We start from the raw sequence: 22,109 nt of genomic DNA on the forward strand, positions 1-22,109 counted from the left end.
TAGAGGGAGCATTATTTCACAAGAACAACATAGACAGGTCAGCCTTTTCCATCTTAATATGGGCAGATTTCGGTATTTTCACCAGAATTAACATCTTATTATGAAGTTGGTAGCCCTTCTTCAAATAATCAAAGTGCTGACAAAACGGTCTATTTCTATGTTTGATTCAACCCAAAAACGTCACAAAAGTATGTATTTAAGGACGGGCTGTTAATTTCAGGCATAACAAAAGTGGTCTTAGATTTAATTTCCATTTTATACAACCTTTTGTTGCAGACAAAAAATTGCACTTCAATCCAAATAGTAATGCTAACAAGAGGGATCTGCGATAGACGATATCAGAGTGATATTAAACCGCTATGGAGGGAAGCTTCGTCACAGTTTCGTTTATCAGTTTACGTGTAATCAGATATGTCTAAAATATAATATTTATTATGTGGTATATAACAACGGCAAAAACGCTGTCTCTCTGTATATAACAGGCGCCTTACTCACTTCGCTGAAATTCGTGTGAAAGGTATAAATTAAGAGATCAGATTATCTCTACAAAGGGAAAATCTATAAATGCAATTTGTTAAAGGTGCAAAATCCCTGTGACCAGACGCATTACAGCAGTGGCTCTGTTAGGTTCTCAATGAAAAGAGTCGTGCTGAGATGGAGATTATATTTCAAGCTGCTGACCGTAGGGGTCTGTGGTGGCAGCGTCTGTGCGGAGTTATTAGGCAGGTTAATGAAATCACTACGTTTCGGTAGCCTAACCAGAGCAGAAGAAATGCGTTATCACTGATATAGTAAATCTGATCAATCTTATTTGATGTTTTACAATCGACTTACAGTAACTAAAGAAAATTCATTTCAAAGACATGTATTTTTAAACGTGAGAAGTATCATATCCGATAGGCTATTCAGTAGAAATTTAAAAACCTCCGTAAATGTTCGGCAACGTTTCGTGAATTCATACTAATATTGCTTTAACGTGTGTGTTGAATTCCTGATATTTGATGAGGATGTTCTGAATTCATATCCAAATAAGGCTTTTAGACAACCTCTTGGACACAGGCTGACCTGGGAGAGACTAGCACATTGGGGATAGAGAGAGCCATGGGTAATTTTCCTTGTACTTACACACTGTACATTAATGCAATGATAATATTTTATCAAACCCAGCACAACGCACTCACATTTCAAACAGGTTGAGTGGGGAACAATAAAAAAAAAACATTTAACAGACCCTCCATTAGTACTGTCCCGAGATAAAAAGAATCCAGCATCCATCACAGCTCACTCAAAGACATTGCATTATTCAAAACCAAACATTTTTCTTTCCAGGGCTCAAACTGAATCAGGGTCCATACAAGAGCAGCCACTTTCCCTCCGTTCCTGCCATCAGCTTGTTTTACCCCCCCCCCCCCCCCCCCCACACACACACACACACACACACACACACACACACACACACACACCCACCACCACAACCCCCTGCACTACCACTCCCAGCCTCCCACCCAACCCCCTACCCCAAATTTCATTTGGAATACATCTCTCTCTGTTCTCTGAATTCAGTGTACCTCAGCCTTTAGATTTGCTTCCTTAACAAATATGGACAGGAGACCTAAGTGGTTTTTGAAATCTTTGAATGGACTTTGGAGTGCCTGTGTGTGTGTTTTTTTTTCCTTTCTCCCGGACTCCCTACGTCGGAGATCGCGGTGTTTGGTGGGAAGGCAGCCGGGAAATGAGATAAGGATATCTGATTCATAGGATCTGACAGGAAATCTATAGGCTGCAATGTTTATAATCCAGCCATTACTACATGGCCAAATGAAAGAACAATAATCCAATCATTTACTCCATATTTACCTGAGGCAGAGGCAGATTTTCAGCTTTAAAGGTGAGGCAGGGAGAGGGGCAGGCTGCGAAGCTGATGGGTGAGCGCATTGGTAACGTGGCAGAGAAAATAAGTTTGGCGTGCTCGTCCGTGCGGCGCTGTGGTGTGAGATCGCCCGACCGCTGGCATGCGAGGGGTATGCGAACAGAGACTTTCTGCCACAGTATCTATCTGTGCAGAGTGAATCAGGGTCAGGGGCTGTCAGTGCCTGTGTGTCACAAACACACAACTCAAGACCCCAATTCAAAGTCATGAGGCATATTGAATAGCAACAATGGAAGACATTCACGCCCTACCTTGCACTTTTTACATGTTTAGCAGATACCCTTACGCAGAGTCATTTGCATAGTTTTCTTTTTTATCAATTTATGAAGCAGCTGAGGTGTAGAACCTTGCTCAAGGGTACAACAGTAGTGTCTCACATGGGATTTCAAACCTGTAACAGTCTGGTTGTATACTCACTTTTTTATACTTTTTTATACCTTTTCGTGCTGTCGTCTTTTGGAATTGGCAATTGTACATTAGGCTCATCTCGCCATGACAACATCTGCAGTTGTATAGCAGCCCCCGAAGGAAGGCAAATGCAATCCTCCGATTACTTTTGCACTCAGCCAGCAGTTATTTTTCACACTGAAAGTCACGCCACGCACCACAGCGAAGTGGGCACCAATTGGAGGATAAGCGCAACTCGCAGACGTCTGAAGACACAGTGTGCCTGACAGTGGAGGGATGAGACTGACCCACTCGCTCATGTCCCTGATGGAAGGAAGCCAGTTTTGTTCCGCTTCTGTGACCTCCCGATCAGGGATAACAGGCAGATAACATGTCCGGTTTTGAACCAGGACCATAGGGCCCAGACTGCATGCAGGCGCTTTGCCGACTGAGCCACCCAGAAGCCCTCACGTTTTTCAACTGCTGTGCCACGCTAACTCGCTAATGCAATCTTCATGAGTGTGGACCTCAGTGTGTTCCTTTTCCCCTTTGCCCCGAGCTCATGCCTCCGTCTCCCTCCTAATTCTGTAAGGGATCAGATGTTTTAGTCCTGTGTGTCCTGTGTAATGCAACAAGCCCTGCTGCCTTTTGCTTTATCATTAATGGGACATCCCAAATTTAAACAAAGCGACTGACCCGTCTTTCTCAGCCCGCATCACTTTGCCGCTGCTCACAAACAGTGTTTGGCGGAAACAAAGACGAGATGCGCTCAGTGACGAGATCACAAAAGACAGGGGGGAATAAAGCACACGCTCAAAGACACAGACACACACACAGTCAATGAACCGCTGTGCACACAGCCATCCGGGGGGGGGGGGGGGTGGCTGCTGGACTAGAGGCCTGCGGCGCATGTGAAATGGCACCAGCTGATTCGCCGTCTCAAGTGCCATCGTCAGCCACATGTCCAGCGAGGACATCAGCGACAGTTCTTGACACGAGCATAGAATGGGCAAACACACAGCGTAGACCCCATAACAGAGGAGGCACTGAGGCTCCTCAAACGAATTTACTTCTAATTAGTTCCTCCAAACAAAGCCTAAATCATAATCAACAGTACCTGGGGTTCCTCTCTGCATTTGAAAGTGGGGTGGGGGGGTAAAAAAAGGTTTATCTTTTTCCTGAAAAGTGACGGGGGCCTGGCCTTATCTGTCAATAAACAGTAATTAGATTTTGCTGCCGATAGCGTCAATTGGTTTCTAATCTAGCTGTCGCCCTAGACGTGTGTAATTAAAATCCTGATTGATAAAGGACAGAAGCCCGCCCACACTGCCACCCACCTGACCCTGCTCCCCCAACCCCTTTATAAAATAAACAAGGGAAGAAGATATCAAAGAGAGCCGCGGGGAGAAAACTGCACTTCACATTGATCACAGATATCTGCGCCCCCATCAGCGCGCCTCTCGTATAATAGAGGGTCCCATACAAAGGTATCGTTTGCGCTTGTCACAGGAGAACTTCTTTTCGCCACCTATGTGGGAATTCCAGGTACGCGTGTGACTGTACTGCTATCCAATCAAAATGTCCCCAACATTTTCTGGCTGGATTCGCAACAAGCAAATATTTCTTTTCTGTTGTGAAGCTGTGTTGGATTAAAACACATTCTGAATGAGGACCTGAAAGGTGAAACTTCATTTCAGTTGCACAATGTTAGGGGTGTGTGCTCAATTCTTCTGCTTCATGTCAACACATCTTGCTGGGACACAGACTATATTCTATCATAGATATGAAATTACTTTTACAATTGTTAGTTGTAAAACTGCATCTATGATTTACATCACATCACTCACCATCACAAAGGCTTTTAATGAAACGTTTGGAGGTCTAGCATCAAGCCCTCTGATCCTGTACAGCTAAATGAGTCTAAAAATGGTGATGTTTCCTTGTGAAGAACCCATCAGCATCAATCATCAATCAACCTAAGCCACACCAACTAAACTGATAACATCTTTGGGGGGGTTCACAGTGTGTGATACCACATAGCTGTGTTAAAAATGGTAACCGTTATTTGCTCATCGTGTTACTTTATGGAGAGTAGTAGTAGTGGTAGCAGTGTGTGCATTTATGTAGTTTGCATATGCGTGTATGGGTGTGTATGGGTGTGTGTTGAGAGAGACTGGAGAGGGCCTGGTCCGCAGGTCCACCCACCTCCCACAAGGCTCTGAAACATGGCTCTCGCTAATAAGGGAAGAGTAACTGTGAGTTTAATGCAATCAGTGGACAGAAACCCCTGAGGCGATGTAGAGAGGAGGGAAAAAAGGAAAAACACCTTCATCTCACAAATCGACTGGCCTGTGAGTCTGACAGAGGCAGAACACACAACCACACACACACACACACACACACACACACGCACACAGATGCACACACACATGCATACTTGCACGCGTACGCATACACACATACCACATACAACATAATACACACACTCACACACACAACCACACACCACAACCACACGTCACCACACACACACATGCACACACACACACACACACCACATAGCATACATACTCCACACACATACACCGAAATCATACGCCATACACACCCACACACACATAAACACACACATGCACACAGACACACACAGATGCGCACATAAGTGCACGGACACACAGAAGCACCCCCCCTCTGGCACACAGAAAGAAGAAAGGCGGCCGCATAATACAGCAGATAAATAAGAGCGTTAGCTCACTGTGACTCGCTGGCCGGATCTCTCAGGAGTCCTGCCGGGAGCGGCCGGCACGGTGGCGTTCAAAAACAGCGCCTCCAGACTTCGCTGTCATCAGGTACAGCGCAGGCTCCTGGGCCAGGTAGAAAGAATACGCGCCCACAAAGAGAGACAGCCGCCCTATCAGAAAAGCATACTAAACCCTGTTATGGCTGCCTCTCCTTCCTCTTCTTACCAGTCTGGAGCCCTGATGTGAAGATGCCATTAGCAGGCCATAGAGTCACACCCTCAGCTAACTTTGTGGGCCCTTTTTTTCAGTGAATATCACTTCCGCGTACCGAAACCTCACTCTGTACTGAAGGCCGCGTGTGACCTTTGTCCTTTTGCTTTGGTTAGCTGGTCACACACGGGCCTGACCTGGCTGAGAGATTGAAGGTTATGCGTTTTGCTCTGTGTCCCTCTCCCCCCAAGCACTGCAGCCCTGCATAGTGGATAAACCGGGCTTCACTCATCAGCGGACCAATCCTGCCTGCCTCCAAGAGAACTTAATAAATCACAAATTAAAAAAAGGGGGGGAAGGAGCCCAAGAAAGCACTGTTCCGGGAGCTAATTTGCTTCTTAATGGAAGGCAAAATTTCCAAAGGAAAACTTCCATTGGGCACAAAATGACTTTCCTTAGCTTTCAATTTCAGAGGCCATGAAAGAGATTGAGATTGATAAACGCTGGCAGAAACAGTCCGTGCATGCTTCACCCCTGGAATTTACTTCTTTGTGCATTTTTTCTCCGCCACAAAAGTCACTCATTTGTAATAATCTACAGAAGGAAAGACACCTTGGTACAGTGGAGGAACGCCTCAAAATATTGCTTCTTGATACTGAACCTGACATAACATCCCATAACGTAGTGGCTGATATTTCACCCCAAACTGCAGGCATATCTGCCTTACCCCTGTGTAACTGATCTTACCACAAGCAGTGTTCCATTCCTTCTTTAAAGGCTGTTCAATGCACTATGATGACTTTCAGCAAGAAAATATTAATTCAATGCTATAGTGTCATATATGTAAGCTAAACCAAGGTAGAAAGAGGATGAACAAAATGTAGGTAGGACCTCCATGTGTGAAAGTGTGCACATGGAAGGTAAAATAATATCGAAGAAATGTAAAAAAGGGGAATGTGAATATTTGCAAAATCCATGTAGCTGTATCTTTTTTCATAACGATGGTACAGTCATCGTGAGTTTCACTGAGACCCCTGATCTGCTCTCAGCCACTTTTCGGCGACAGTGCTATTAGCGGCATTTGCTTGTCCCCAATGCTGACACCTCTGGCTGGCAGTCTCCTTCGCCAAGCCTGTTGCCCGTCTCCTGGTCTGAGATTTCTCTGTCCCTCGCAGACGGCACAGCACTGATTCGCCAGGTGACAGGGGGCGCCGCAGGGCACCATGGGAAAGGCGGGCGGCACGGGAGAGATGATCGGGGAGGGGACGGGGGGCTGCGGGAGCTGGAGAGGCTCGGCTTCAATTAACTCCAGGACCCTTTGCCCCCCCCACCCCGATCTCGCCCGCTGCCATCAGATGTGTCTGAGTGGGGGCCGGGCTGCCAAGGAAACCGCACTGAGATGAAGCAGCATCAGATCTGGAGAACAGGTCCAGACCCCTCCACCCGGGCTGGATGTGCTGCTCTCTGCTTTCAGAATAACAGGGATCCTCACACCTGCTGTACCAAAACGCTGATTCTAAACCCAGGGCTTACTGCAGGTCTTGATTTGTGCACGAAGAGCAGCGTGGTGGGATATTACCTCTAAAACTGCTGTGGAAATCAGGCTGATTAGACCCTGTCAGAGAGATGGGATTTCAAGCTGTATTTGTTTGTGTTGGTTCTTGGGCTCCTGCCCTCTATGACCCCCATATTGTGTTTTATAAGGCAATAAGCACATATACATAGTAAACTTGTTTCAAAATGTTACAATGATACAATGATCTGACCTAATCCACTGGATGTCAAACTAAGTGGGGTGTGGCATGTGAAATATTACCAGGTTCTGTTGCAGTGACAGTCTAGAGAAGCCCTATTTGCATAGAGGTTACTCCAGCAAGCCTGTACAATGTGCGATTTTTGGATTTCTAATAATGTGTTCCTTTGCAGTTACAAATAGCCGTCACCTAAGCATGCCCCCAGTCCTACTTTCTCTGGCTCAGAGGTGCTTTTCTGCCCTCATAGTGTTAGAGTGTGTCACGGGACGCCTAACTGGGAAACCTCTAGAAGGCCAACGGAAATACAGCATGCACTGAACAAATACGTGTTTTGTTTTTTTTTTGTTGTTTGGGGCATCCCGGGCCCGAAGACGTGTAGAACACACAGCGCGGGATCGCTGCCAGTCAGAGCACGTTCTCCCTGCCATTAAAAATGTATGTTGCCACAAGAAAGCTTTGGTGTGGAACTTCCAGTGAAAAGGATCTCATTAATATTCATGCCCGCTCTCCCTAATGTCTTTAAGTGATAAATAGCGGGGGGCGGAGGTGTTTGATTGTTCTTCACACGCAGTCAGCGCTGTAGCAGGGGTTTGAAGGCAGAGGGCTTCAGACGGACACCTGGGGTCTCTGCGGCCCGGGACAGCTCTGCGGTGATGCAGCAATGCATGTAGCCATCACTGACATTTCCTCTCAGTCAAACCGTGATTTAGGCCTGGGTCTCAGCATCTCTCTATATGAGAGTGTGATTTGGCTACTATAATACATCAGGTGTACTTTACATGATTAGGTGTACTTTATATACATACCTTATATGAGAGTATAAATCGGCTGCTATAGCTGATTCTGTTTACTTTATACAATCCGGTGTACTTCATATTTATGCTTTATATGAGAGTATGAATCAACCGCCATAGTAGATCAGGTGTTTGTACCGTAGATATGTAAACAGGCCCTCTCCCTACAATGTCTCCACAAATATTTATACGGATACCCCCTACCAGCTCTGTTGAGGGAGGTTTCAACATGTTATAGCAGTTTTATAACAAACCACGCCAGCAGTACAGTGTGTTTCTTTCTAACCATGGATAAACTCAAATGTTCCAGTGATCCGTCTTAGCAAAGCAGGCATTTGCATCTTTCCATGTACATAATCTAAATGGGCATTTGCCACAGTTTTAAGGAAATCAAATTGATCTTAACAACTCCTAGCTCTTCAGTGATAGCCAAATATACCGTGGCTTTTTCTTTGAGCAGAATATTTCCATCACACTTTGATTGATGTAGCGAAGCGTTTAATATCCCTGGGCAAATTGTAGAAACGTTCCACTGGGAAACATAAGAGAGTTATTATGGCAAATAAAGAGAGAATAAACCGAGGACAGACAGAGTTAACCCCATGTGGAACATAAGGGCTGAAAGACCTAGACATTAGATTCACAAAATGTACATATAAAAGTCCATTGTAAGTGCATAAGGGGGATACACTTCCAATTTCATTTATTTAAAAGAAAACTAACCAAGTTCACAAGAATTCACTGCCTGGAACAGTGTACCAGAATATAATTTTCTAACATAAAACATATCTGTATTGCAGTAACTAAGAATAAGTACATTAGCTGTCAAAGTGCTAGTTTTGCACGTGGTAACGTTTTGATATCCCAAACATCTTGGTTGCTCTGATGATGTTCTGGCCATGGCTGCAGGGTTTGTTGATCTATCTGGCTGACTGGAGAAAGTACAGCTGTATGCAGGGCAAGGTGAGTCCAGCCTTCAGAACTCTTCTATACCCCAGTTCCCCCTGATGCGAGGCAGAGCGTCAGGAGTGGCTGCATTTGGCGCGTCGTGTCAAGTGCGTGACGCTTTCGTATTTATAACCGTTAAAATAGTTCCATAGGTGGTAAAGCAGCGGAGTGACCTTTTTGTCAGAGCCGTTGCTGCCCTACTTCGCTTGTCACCAGCCCCTGCCCGACTTTCTGTAGAAGTTAGGCATCATCCCTGGTTCACCTTCAAGAGTAAAGAGAGCGATGAGGAAATATTTCCTGGAAAAACCAAGGCCCCGTTACACCTCCTCCACACTCCCAACCAGCAGTTACACCCCCCCCCCCACACACACCCATGTCTTAAACCACTCACATCCCCCAAACCAGCAGTTACACACCCCAACAGCAAGGATTTAGACCACCCACAGCCCCCAACCAGCTAGGCTTAGGAGGAGTGTAGTGTATGCAGAAACTCCCTCCATTCAATCTCCATCCCATCCAGAGCCCCAGGGCTGGTGCTGGGATGAACAGGATGGCTGTGTCCCCCACTGAGGGAAGAGAAACTGAACTGTGAGCCTGCCGTTGCGGTTGGGCTGGTGAACAGGCGCAGCCTCCATTGGCACTGCACCCCAAAACCCAAGATGTCAACAGCAACGCACCAGTGGGGTGGGGGGGGTGGAGCACGAGCAGCCAGCGCCACACACAGGCAGTCGTCATTTGTTTCCAGGAGGAGGGCCTCTCGCAGAGACTGCGATTACCGCCGCCACCGTCTCCCCTCCTCTGCCACCACCACTCCTCTCCCTCTCTCCCTCTCTCCCTTCCTCTCTCCCTCCGTCCCATTGTATTATGTGGGAAGGCAACCCGCAGCGGGAGAGATCCTAATTAACAGCCTATTCATTTGCGAGGAGCGCTCCCGGTTTCCGAGCGCTTGTTTTATCGCGGCGCTGGGGAGCCCCGTCCGGGGATTTGGAGAGGGATAATTGCCTTTGCCGCAGGCTGCAGTAATCTGGTCGGCTAATTCATTATTTTAATAAGTTAGCGTCTCCTCGGGGGTGCGCTAGCTGCGCGGCGCCCGGGCCCTGACGGAGGGCCTCGTTACCGAGGCGGACTTTTATGACGACGCCCGCGCGGGGTTAATAACCGTTATTAGCCTCTCTCTCCGGCCTATAATTTCTCGTTTAACAGGGGCAATTCAAAGGAAACCTTGCGCGCGGTTAATAATCAGGCTGTGCCACAGCCGGGGTAATCCCTGTGAAGGTTCCCCTACAGGAGAGGTAATAAATGCAATCGTTGGAGAGGCCCCTGCTTTATTTATCTGATTACGTGCTGATGTTGTTTTTGTTGTTGTTGTTCTCTGCCGCGAGTCCAAATTCATTAAAGGGGAAGATTTGCCTGAAGCGCAGGGAGACGGAGCGGGCTTATGAAAAACAAACAGGATGATCATTAGGTTTGCGTGACTAATGGCTTCATTTAAGACACAATCTTCCATCCCTCTAATAGACTGTGCAAAATAGCATGTGCGCGTGAGAGGAGAGAGAAAGTGTGTGCGTGCGTGTGTGTGTGTGTGTGTCTGTGTGTGTGTGTGTGTGTGTGTGTCTTTGAGCTGGTTTGATTATGACCGCTTTTCAGTCAGATGCCATGCACATTGCAGATCAGGAAACATGTTGTTTAAACAGGTTAAGGACACAAAGAAGAGACACATCACATAAAAGTATTGCAAAAATCCAATATTGGAGATGGTCACTGCCCAGTTTTTTTATTAGATCTGCTGTAAAATCCTATTATGAATATCGGCTCAAAGTGGTTAAATGGTTTTCGCTGTGTCTTCTGATGCATAATTTTACTTTGTGTAGTACGGGAATGCTCTGGTTCTGTTTTGAGAAGCATACATTTCGGAAAGCGAAGAGCAGTGGTCATTTTACGGTCTCACCAGCCAGCTATTCTTATCTGGCATCTGACCATCTTAGATCTAAATTCACCCGCCTCTTGTCTGGAATGCCATGGTTGAATCAATGGCTATAAAACAAGAATGGACTACATCATCTCTATTTGTTATATCCTTTGCAATGACTTATACTCTCTTGCAGTCAGACAGCTCAATCAGAATACAATACACCCTTTTACAGTGGCCAATGACTCTGAACACAGGAAAGTATCCAATAGAGCTCTATTATTGAATTTTGGTATATCTTTTACAAAGACAAGACCGAATAGGTTTAAAACACATGGAAAAAAAGGTTTCTGCAAAATTCAGAAATTTTAATCATACTCATTTTACACACTCCACACAAAAACACACACACACACACACACACACATACACACACACACACACACACATTAAACCTAAGCACATACCAACAGACCCATATATTTACCTTTGTTTTTTTCCCACATCAGTTGTTAGTTATGGCTTCACAAACTGTAACCAGTCACATGGATGAAGGACCACATTTCTGGAGATGCTGTCAAAGATGCCAGCCGTCAACTGACGACAAAGTCAAGAGTTCCTCCAAGTCAGTTGCAACAAGGCCCAAAATATTTAGCAGAAATGCAACAAAAAAACCTGTTTCCCCCCCCAAAAAAATGAATGTAAAATAATGAGCTCCCCCTTTATTGAGACACCGCCAAACTGTTAATCTGACAAACACCATTCCTGCACTGCAATTCTGAACCGCTAAAGCACAAGTTGGGGTACTTTAAAGAACTGCAAGGAGTATTGGGATCAAGGTAAACAAGCATTGATAATGATAACATTTTAGTAACAGATAACATAATGGGGTCCCTGAGGTAAAGTTTAGGGCTGAAAAGGGTACAGTTACAGAACAGAAAGGTTAAAGAGTTGCCTTCGGTCCGTCAGTCACTGTCGGTTGAGCGCACGCTCTTTCAGACATGCTGAGATGGCTACTCAACGCTGCTCCCTTCCACCAACACAAGGCAGGCAGTCATGGCTCGCTGATTTGGGGATTTGAAAGTGAACCGCACACAGCACAGCCTGTCCCCTTCAATGGGGTGTGTACCGGCCTGTGGTTTGGGTTGGCTACCTGTCATCACGGTCGATTCTCTGCCAGACATTGTGTAAAGGGCTGTTGGATATTAAAGGTGCACTATCTCCTGATCTGAGCTGAACTCTGAGTGACATGGCTCCCTTTGAAGGGGAGGGGGGGGGGCTTCCAAGGTGATTAAAGAGTTACACGGGGGAAGGTCTGAAACAAGAACATTGTATTTTTTACAATGTGCTAAGGATCTCCATGGCATATCATAAAAACACTATCTGTGGGATGAAATAAGCATTGGAGAGGTTCTCAAAAGCTGTAGTTCAACCTTTGAAATGATTACTGGAAAAGAAAAAACATATCTATATAGATAAAAAATATATCTGACAGCAATCCTGCATAGCGCTTGAGGAACACAGCTTGTAGAAAGTTCCAGTTCACATTGCAGAAAAGGCACTCTTTTTCTTATAAATATCCAGTTATACATATGATGATGTGTGCCGTGAAGCACCTGCGGGCTCTGGGTGGAATGTCAGTATCTGGAGCTGGGTGGATGTGGTCCATAAACCCAGCGCGTGATATTAATGCCCTCGTACGCCATTAACCATTTTATGTCCACTCTGTGCAGCCACATGTGCAGAGGAGGTTCGCAGGCAGCTCCCGGGCCACCCCGAGGCGCGTTCAAGGCGATGGCTTTTCAAACCCAGAGCACCATCTGTTCTCGCAGGCTTGTTATCGGGGCCACCTCTGTCCGTCCCCCTCTCCCGTGACCGTAGAAGCGCATGCATATGTATGCCAGCGAGCGCATTCCTGTCCGCACGCGCAGGCCCAAGCAAGCACCCAGAGACTCCGTCCGAGTTTAGCGGGCCCAGCATCGCATTTTTGGACTCTTCCCGGGGTCGCTGCGGCCCGCGCCCCCTACGCTTCTCGGCTGGCAGGTGTGGGACAGCATGGGTGGGTCTGGTCCCCCCCGCGAGCGCCTGCACCAGCCCCTAACAAGCAGGCGTTCAGTTCACTGCGTATTTCACCGCCCCCTCTACACTCATCAATTCTAATTAGGGAAAAATCATTATGTGTAATGCAAACTTTTGGCAAAATATTCATCACTGTCAGCCCCCTGATCCACCCAGCTGAAATGAAGAGAAAAAATAATAATGACCACAAAAAAAGGCAGGAAAGTGGCGGACGTTTGTAAGGGAGGCCATTTCGCGACCAGAACCCTCTCTGTCGGGCTGAAACCCAAGCGGAGCAATCAGGCTGCCACCATGTGAGAGCAGTCATGGCTTCCTGAGTGGCACCGAACCGGGTTCCTCCCGCACGGCAACCCGCGGCTCATGTGACACCACAGCACGACAACGATCGGCCTCCCCCCCGTGACTGCCCCAGGGACACTGCTTTCCGAGCAGCTGGACTGAGGTCATGTGACAGCAGCAGCTGCTGTGTGTGCTGAGTGTAGCAGTGTGTAGCTGTGTGAGGTGTGTACTGTGTGTAGTGGTGTATAGCTGTGTGAGGTGTGTGCTGTGAGTGCTGTGTGAAGTGTGTTCTGTGTGTAGCTGTGTGAAGTGTGTACTGTGTGACCTGTGTGAAGTGTGTCCTGTGTGTACTGTGTGAAGTGTGTTCCGTGTGTAGCTGTGTGAGGTGTGTACTGTGTGAAGTGTGTGAAGTGTGTTCTGTGTGTAGCTGTGTGAAGTGTGTAAATGTGTCAGTGCCACCAACACCACAGCTTGGTGCTGAAGAGCTGCAAATTTACAATGTGCCAATACAATGCCTTCTGTTTTTGAGGAAAATGCAAAAGGAAAATGTGTACACACTGTTTCCAGGCCCAGCAGAGGCACACTTTGGGCATCCTGGCTCGTCCAGCATGCTCATGAACTTTTAGAATGAAATACCATCCACCTCAGCTCTTTCGCCCTGCATCTACGTCATATGCATAACACATGCAACAGCAACGGATTCACCCCGGATAAAAATAGTTTGGCTATCATTCTCATAAAGGGTAAGGGATCAATACTTCTGTTCCCAGTTCACCTCCGTGACACCTCCTCCTCACCCCCCCCCCCCCCCCCCCCCAAAACCAAAAATCCAGAATAGGACAGCTTGCAAAACAGACCCGCGGTGTCAGCGACTCGTACCTGCCTTGCCTCAGCGCCGCATGCAGCGTAGCGCTGCTGCAGAAAACTCCTCCCGAGTGCGATTTACCTGGAGGTCACAGCGATCGCCCTCACCGTCGCGGCCAGGGGAGAGAGACTCCAGCCCGCCCGGGCAGCCGAGAGAACGGGCCCGAAATAGAAACGCAAGGAGCGGCAGTCAGAGGACCTCCATTCCAGGCCACAAGTTATTAGCGGGAGCCATTTGCATCAACTCTGGGAACATTATAATAAATCAAAAGCAGTAATAAATTACATTAACGCTTACCAGTAACAGGCGCTAACAACTGGTTCTCAATTATTGTCATTCAGTCTATGCGGCGGAGCTCGATAATGCTCTGGCCCCTAATTGACTCCAGTGTGTTTCTGAGGCGCAGCTGAGGTGCTGCTATTTTGAGATGCCCGTGCGTTATCTAATGCAAATCTTGTGGTAAACCTGACAGCAGGAAATCACTGCGTTTATTTAAGAATGCATTAACTGGCTAAATGCACTTGGGAAGCACGCTAGGCTGGACTGGACTGGACTGTGTTGGTTAACAGCAAAATCCTTTTTGATGAGAGCAAACAGAAACAGGTGTGTTAGTCATGCCTTTATTTTATTTGTTTAGAACATTTGTAACGCTTAACCCTGTACATAGTACACATTTATTCCTCTATACTTTCCTGGCAGCACTGCGCCCAAGGGTAAAATATTAATAATTCTCCTGGGATCTGAACTGGGCTCCCTCCGGTTTTGTGTCCAGTGCCCTGACTGCTTCATACTGCTGCCCGTATAAATCAAATGTGCAGAGGAGGTCAGAACGTACAGATCAATCGTTTAGAAGTACATGGATTTTGTATTTAAAAAAACACCAGTGTCCAATTACTCAGCCTGATCCCACATAAAAATCAGTCATGTCTTAAAGTATTGGGAATTCATCCACTTTCATTAGTGCTGGCAGGCATCATCCCTTTCCTGCCTCTTTGTAATTCCAAACCCTTCGCAGCAGCATCTATAAATGCTAAAATAACTCGGAGAGGCTTGAGAAAGGAAACTGGCTGTATTAGACTGCGCGGGCCCAGACAAGCTGCCAGAGACGGAGTGCTCTGGCAGGCTGTCTCAGAGCATCAGTTGTCCGCATCTCAGGACTCCTCTTAGGCTCGATGCGTTACAGGAAGCGCTTTCAGAGATAAGCGCAGCTGCCAGCCTGCACTCCAACGTCCTCACTGTCTCACCAGCAGTCTGCCCAGGGGAACTGGGAGCCTTAGTGGGTGGCAGTGTGGCGCAGTTATTAAGGAGTTGTGCAGCTGCATAAATGGATACTATGTTGAAAAAATAAATGTAAATTTAAAAAACAAAGGTATGTAAGTTACCCCAGATAGGGGCGCCCGCTACACAACTAAATAATGTAATGTAACGTACAAAGTGCCTCTGAGAAACAGCACTGCTTGTAAAGGAAGAGAAAGGGGATGATGAATTAAAAAGCCATCAGTTCCATCCCTGACGGCCCCGATCCTGGATTTTATGAAGCACAGGAAATATCCACAGAGGACAGGTGGGACCCCCAGAATGGAGCGACACGGAGTTGTTGCAGTGCTGCAGGTGAGAGGAGGCAGTGGGGGGTGAAACCTACCCCTGTCACACCAGGGTCAGGTGACCCCATTCTTGGAGTCCTACAGTCCTTCCAGTTGTACAGTCTTCCATCCCTGATAGACAACTGACTTACATTTGGAATAACACAGGATTAAAGATACCTGTCCAGTCGTTAACTCCACAAAGGGCTGATGATCTGAAATGAAATTAGAAGGGTTGTCCAGTTCTGTGATACGATATGAAGCCTGCTGTGATAATTATTATTTAGCCCTTTCATAGTCAAGATAAAAATAACTAGATCCAAAATAAATTGTTTCAAGCTCATAGGGTAAGTTTTTTCATGCTTCTTCTGTGACTCCCTGCCCAAAGCTCACTTGCAGCCCGCATACATGTGCTTGCATTGAGATTAAGGTGGGATTTCTGTCACAAAGGAAAGGTAAAGAGACTAAACCTAAACTTCTGGAAGACCTTGGTCAGGATGGTGGGGTTATGGTCAGAGATGGGGAAAGCACACGAAGGAGCCCCACTCCGAGGGGCCACCGACCCGCACACTTGGGCAGGCTCACTCCGGAGCCCACACTGAGCAGGGGGCACAGCAGGAGCTCGGCCAGCCTCCGTCAGGCAGCAGGGCTGTCATAACAGAGCCCACAGCCACGGGTGATAAATCAGGGCCCCGCGCACGGCAGAGTTTCTTTGTCTTCCTGTGATGTAAAGCGGCTGAACTTTTTGCGTGCCTGATTCATGGATCCCAGGAGCCCCCCTGGGGCTGGTGATTAAAGGAGAGCTGGAGCGTGGCGAGCCGTGTGCCCGAGCAGGAGTGACACTGTTACCACCTCCACTCACAGACCTGTCTGGAGAGTGAGAGAGAGAGGGAGAGAGGGAGAGAGGGAGAGGGAGAGAGGGAGGCGAGGCTGCATTGCACCTCTCAAACGAACACGGGAACAGCCTCTCAACTTTCTTTGCATTTTGTCATGTAGGGCTAGCTAGCAGTACGCGATTTGCTTGTTTTAAATAGTCTGAGATTTATTGCTTTTTTCAGTGAGAGAATATGTCCCTTAGCCCCTGCCACATCATGAAGCACAGGTTTAACTTGAGCTGTATGCATTCAACTGCATTAAACTGTCCTTCAGTTTTTTTTCCAACAAACAACAGCAATCTACATAACCAAACTGGCAAAATAACTGTTTCTTTATGTTTTTATGTAACAGCACGTTTGACTCATCCCCTACAGTAAAATATCAGATCTTGAATTTTTAATTTAGCTGCATGCTATGGTTACAATTTCATAAGTTCGCAGCATAAATAGGCACGTTCTTTATAGCAAGTTATGAATCAAATCACAGACAGCGCACTTAACGCATTTTCAATGTACAGCAATAAAGGTTACTGTAATATTTCTGAGCGGGGGCTTCTGTTTCTCTCATTGAATTAGCGGTTGAACTGAGCCTGAGGGTGCCTGGTTTAATTCTTAGCCCAGGTCACCCGCAGGGACTTTAACTCTTTGTGCCTTCTAATTTCAGCTAGATGCTTTTTGTTAAATGTTTAACTTAAATTCGGATCCTCATAAATATTCCAAATCACTCGCTCAGTGTTTGATGAGGAAATGAGTCTTTTACCCACTGTGATTCCCCAGGCTAAGACGGGGGGGAAATCTCTATAACTTTAACTCTCAGAGCAAGACCTGTGCGACGCGATGCCTATATTATCACCCCACAGAATGTTTCCACAGCATCGGAAATGGCCCTGCACGCAGGGCATTCTGATTAGCTGCTTGTTAGAATGACAGCTGCACTATTAGTGATGGTTCCAGCAGCATGAAACCATTTTTAGGACTTGTTTTTAAGGTTATTTTCTTATTATTGTTATTATTTTATTATTTTTTACAGATCAAACACTGTTTTGACTGATGTTACGTCTATTATATATATATGTGTGTGTGTGTGTGTGTGTGTGTGTGTGCACGCATGAAGATGTCATGACATGGGCGTTGACCGTACTGTTTGGTGGGAGTTGGAATGCAGTCCCTTCACCCTGCAGTCCATAGTGACAGGGCACTGAGTCCGGGTCCCTCTCACGGGCACGGTAGGCCCAGGCTCTGGACAGGTGCCAGGGGCTCATTGTTCAGAGGGGCAGTCTCCACCGACGGGGTGCGCACTCCTGTCCGCCGTGGTCCTCTGGTCATTAATCTTCCGCACCGGCTCAGGTCCCCTACCTGCCTGCGGACCATGACCTTGCTCGCCGACTTCCTCTCTGACCGCCCCTGACAACTTCGGCGAAAGAGTTAAATCCCTTCACGAACACCCCCCACCCCCCCAACCCCCCAGCCCGTCAGTGCTCCGGTCTGGAAATTCAGGTTGTCCACTGCTCTGGCCTCCCACATCTCCCCACAGAGCAAGCAGGCCGATCACTGTGCTTTACCTGTCCTTGCTTTGCCCTCATTTCAAGTGCTTGCAATCACACATCCATCTTTGAAGTACCTGGGGCTACTGTAATTCCTAAATAATACCGCACGTTCCATACCCCAGACTAACACAGAACAACCATTCCCTGGTCTGACTCTGCAGGTACACAAACCTGGAGCCTACAGCACGCCTCTGCCTGCTCAGACAGCTGGTCCGCTCTGTACACAGGGAGTAATGAGCGCAGTTCTACTCGACTGATGAAGGAGAAGATCAAGCGCAAACAGGGCGAGAAGAGGAAGAGGAAGAAGGGTGACAGTGGTAACGATAACTCCTGTCTCTGGCTGCTCTCGGCAGGAGTGGTTTTGGAGCGCGCAGCATCTCTCCGCGCCGGTCTCGGGTTCCTCGCGGTGAGAACAGGCCGTGGCTGTGTGCCGCGCCGCGGGGTCAAGCCCTCCCCGCTCCGCCTGTGCCAGAACACTCCGTCGCAGGCAGGAGGAAGTTTTCTTTTCTCAGGTCTTTCAGGAGAGCTCTCCCGTCGCGTGGCGGTTGCTGTTTTACATATGCAATATCTCTGCGCCTCCTTTGGTGAGCGAGAACTCCGGCAGAAAAACACGGCTGTATGCGAAAAGTCACTTGGCATCGTGAGGGGTTACAGGTGAACCCAGCCCGGGACGCACATAATTTGCTCCCCAGGGCAAAGGAGTAGACTAACAATGCGCTTTGTGTTGGAATTCACATGCAGAGAGCGGCAAGTAGCTTCAGCCACAGCTCAGGGGCTTTGGCCTCTTCCTTTTTCCCAGGTAAAACCAGTATGCAGCTGTATCATTATGTGAAGTCACAATAGTGGGGAAAAAAACTCCACTGTTATGACAAGGTGTGCAGGAATGATGATGTTTTGTCCAGTGAAATAAGAAAAATATTAAGCCTGCTCATATTGTATGCACCTAGTCATACATGAACTCTTAATTTATTACTGTCACAATCCATTGAACAGTTGTAACATTATACTGTAGTTCCATGAGTAAATACAAATAACAAATCCCGATGGGTTATTGTTATTTCTTACATGGAAGATGGATGATAATGGTCAATCTTAAAAATCTAAAAATCTAAAAACAGGTATCTAAAAATCACTTGCACACCCCACATACTGTTCCCCTCAACCTTCAAATTCACACTGAAATCAAATAAAGCTAAAACATTTGGACGTGAGAAGGTTTGGTAAACTATTGTCATAACTTGGCGTGGCAAAGTATGGCAGTTCAGGGGGGGCATCCATAAAATTTTAAATGTTTACACTCACACTTCATTCTGTAAACATATTGTATATAATTAAATACAAAGGTAGAACTCATACCAGTTCACCTCTCTGCTATGCAGCAGTTCTAATCTTTCGCTCCCTTTTCAGTACTAAAACCTTGCAGCACCTCTCAAACCACTTGCTCAAGACTCCCATTCCGTTCTCCCCATCCATCGATGACTTTCAGCCTGTCTCCCTTCTCCATCTCGCTGGGGTCACCCCTATTGGTATAGCAAGCACAGCAGTCACATTGCAGCACAATGCAGGCAGATTGCTTATAATAACCGTTAGGGACCTTTCATTTTTCATTGTCAGCGTTTTGCGGGATAATTTTGGCACCCTTTAAGGATACAACTCCCCTAATAAGGGGATAAAAATAAATCGGGTGGTTGTGAAAGCACTATATCGAGACGGCATAATCCCATTTACAAGTCCGAATGCTTGGGAAGAGTTTGTGCACAATGAAATTAAACGACACCAACATGGTTACATGCGACAACTTGCGCTATTTTTAAAACGAGAGGAAAGAGTTGAAAGCCAGAATGCCTAAGTGGATGAAACGTCATATTTCAAATTGTATTACCGCAGGAGTATTGAGAAGTAGCCTCAGGTCTATTTACGTAAAAAGTCAAATAATTCACTTCGGCAGTTTTTTGTGGAATTTCAACGAGTCAGCTCAGTTATTTATATATCCATCACTGTGTGACTATTAAGCTGTGTGTGTGTGTGTGTCTGTGTGTCTGTGTAAGATGTGCAGTGTTACCTTTTTTGTATGAGCATAAGACATGAAACCAGTCATGACCACTATACAATATAGTTAAAACATCTGACACAGCATTTAAGAAAACACAAAGCGGTTTGATCCCCTTTGACATAACATTTAAGAAAATACCATGCAGTTTGATACAGGACCAGGACATAAAAATGTCTGCGCTCTGGCCCAGAGCTGTTATGCACAGGTAAGGCAAGGGCGGAATCATGAACAACATACACACAGTAACAAGTCCCTGCTGTGTTATTACACGTTGCTCATAAATACTGCTGCAGCAAAGTGGCTTTCAGCGACAGCCCAGTGGTTGTGTAGAATGGCCATCTCGCCTGAGCGCAGGAGAGAGTTTGAGAGAGCTCGCACTAAGGCCTTGACAGCCAGGGAAGAAAGCCTCCATTGAAGTAGGGAGTACCCGAGCAGGAGCGAGGCAGCCGGGGGAGAGAACGGCAAGCTCCCGGCCTGGGATTTGAGGAGATCTCTTTATTCTCCGACGCTCCCGTGAAACACTGCAGCACACGTTCGCGCTGGGGGGGGTGGGGTGGGGTGGGGGGGGGGGGGGTACAGCCAGTTAAAGCAGCTGGCTTTTTGCACAGTCAAACACCGGAAGAAGAGAACGGGGCTCCTTATGACAACCTCACCTGCTTGAATGCGTTCAAGCGTCGCTGTGAGCTCTTTGTCAGAATCTAATCTCTGTTGTTTCCCCTCGAGTGGCGTAGCTCCAGGTAAATTATGCACCAAGTTATGCTGAGTTTGTAGAACATTGTGTCACTCAACCTGGTTTACTGATGAAAACAGAGCAGAGAGACATGCCCACAGTCCAGGCCCTGCTGATAATCCAAGCTATACACAGGAATACAGAGATAGTGGGGACTTTCCCACATCTCACATCATTTACATCATTTACGTATAATTTAATTTGGGAAGACTTTCAATCATGTTCAACGCTATGCCCTCACTTGCACTTGCAAGACATTATATACATTTTTATTTAATCTTTTTAATAGCCATCATTATGAGGGATTTTACTAGCATTTGAATATATACAATTGTACTTTGCCTCTAGGTGTAAAATAGATATTGAAAAAAGCAATTGATAACACTTGCCGCCAAGGGCTTTGTAATGCATAATGTGATAGATGTTGGTTCCAATTAACTTCTCATACTCTGAGAATAGAAATTACATTACACACACGGTAATAAAAGGATTGAAACATAAATAATAGGTGTCTTTTAGCTGTTATATGTAGCGCTAATTAGTCAACATTGAAATGTTAGCACAGAAGGTCACATCAGATTACCTGCTAATACTGAAGTAAAATAAAAGCAGCCGTTTCATTTTAAGATGTAAGATCGGCAGCTTATGGCGCTGTATGCACTAACAAGCCAGCTAATAAGTGAAAAAAATAAGGTCAAGAACAGAGACCTCACATCTCATGCCCTGAGAATGACTCTTACTCATCAGGACCATACCGCACTCTCCTACAGTCACACCTGGTAATGTCACATTTTGAATGTGTTTATTATTATGTAATTAATGTTTATCACCACAACAAAGTGACATATCTCCTATGTGGCGCAAAGCAGGCATTAGCAACAAGAATGCAATTGATCCTCAAATGCATAAATAGAGTAGAAAATTGGAAAAAAGTAGGTCATTACCTCTTCAATGCAAATATGCTATGGATGTTATAATAATATTTGGACAGTATTAAAACAACATTTAATATTACTTCTGAGTTGATGTTCCAAGGCAGTAAAAATATAGCACCTAGAATCATCACTTACTGAGGCAAGCAGAGGTATTTGAGATGTGTTAAACTACATTTCAACAGTGAATATGTTTTATTATTATTATTAATATTATTATTGTTGTTGTTGTTGTTATTGTTGTTGCTATTTTTTGTTATTTATGTTATTTTATTTCACATACATGCTGTACATATCATATGCACACAGACAGTACACTGACCTACACACAAATTACACATTTCCAAACACAGCAGGATTCACAGAAAAGTAAATATATGTAATGCTGTTAAGGCCAAATCACAGCCCCATGGACTGCAACTCGGTCACATAACAAGGAAAAGGTGTCCAACTCAACACTGAGACCTGTGGCAAGTCTACTTTTCCATTTCCC

Source organism: Megalops cyprinoides, chromosome 12 (genome assembly GCF_013368585.1).
Source record: "Megalops cyprinoides isolate fMegCyp1 chromosome 12, fMegCyp1.pri, whole genome shotgun sequence".
Classification (NCBI taxonomy): domain Eukaryota; kingdom Metazoa; phylum Chordata; class Actinopteri; order Elopiformes; family Megalopidae; genus Megalops; species Megalops cyprinoides.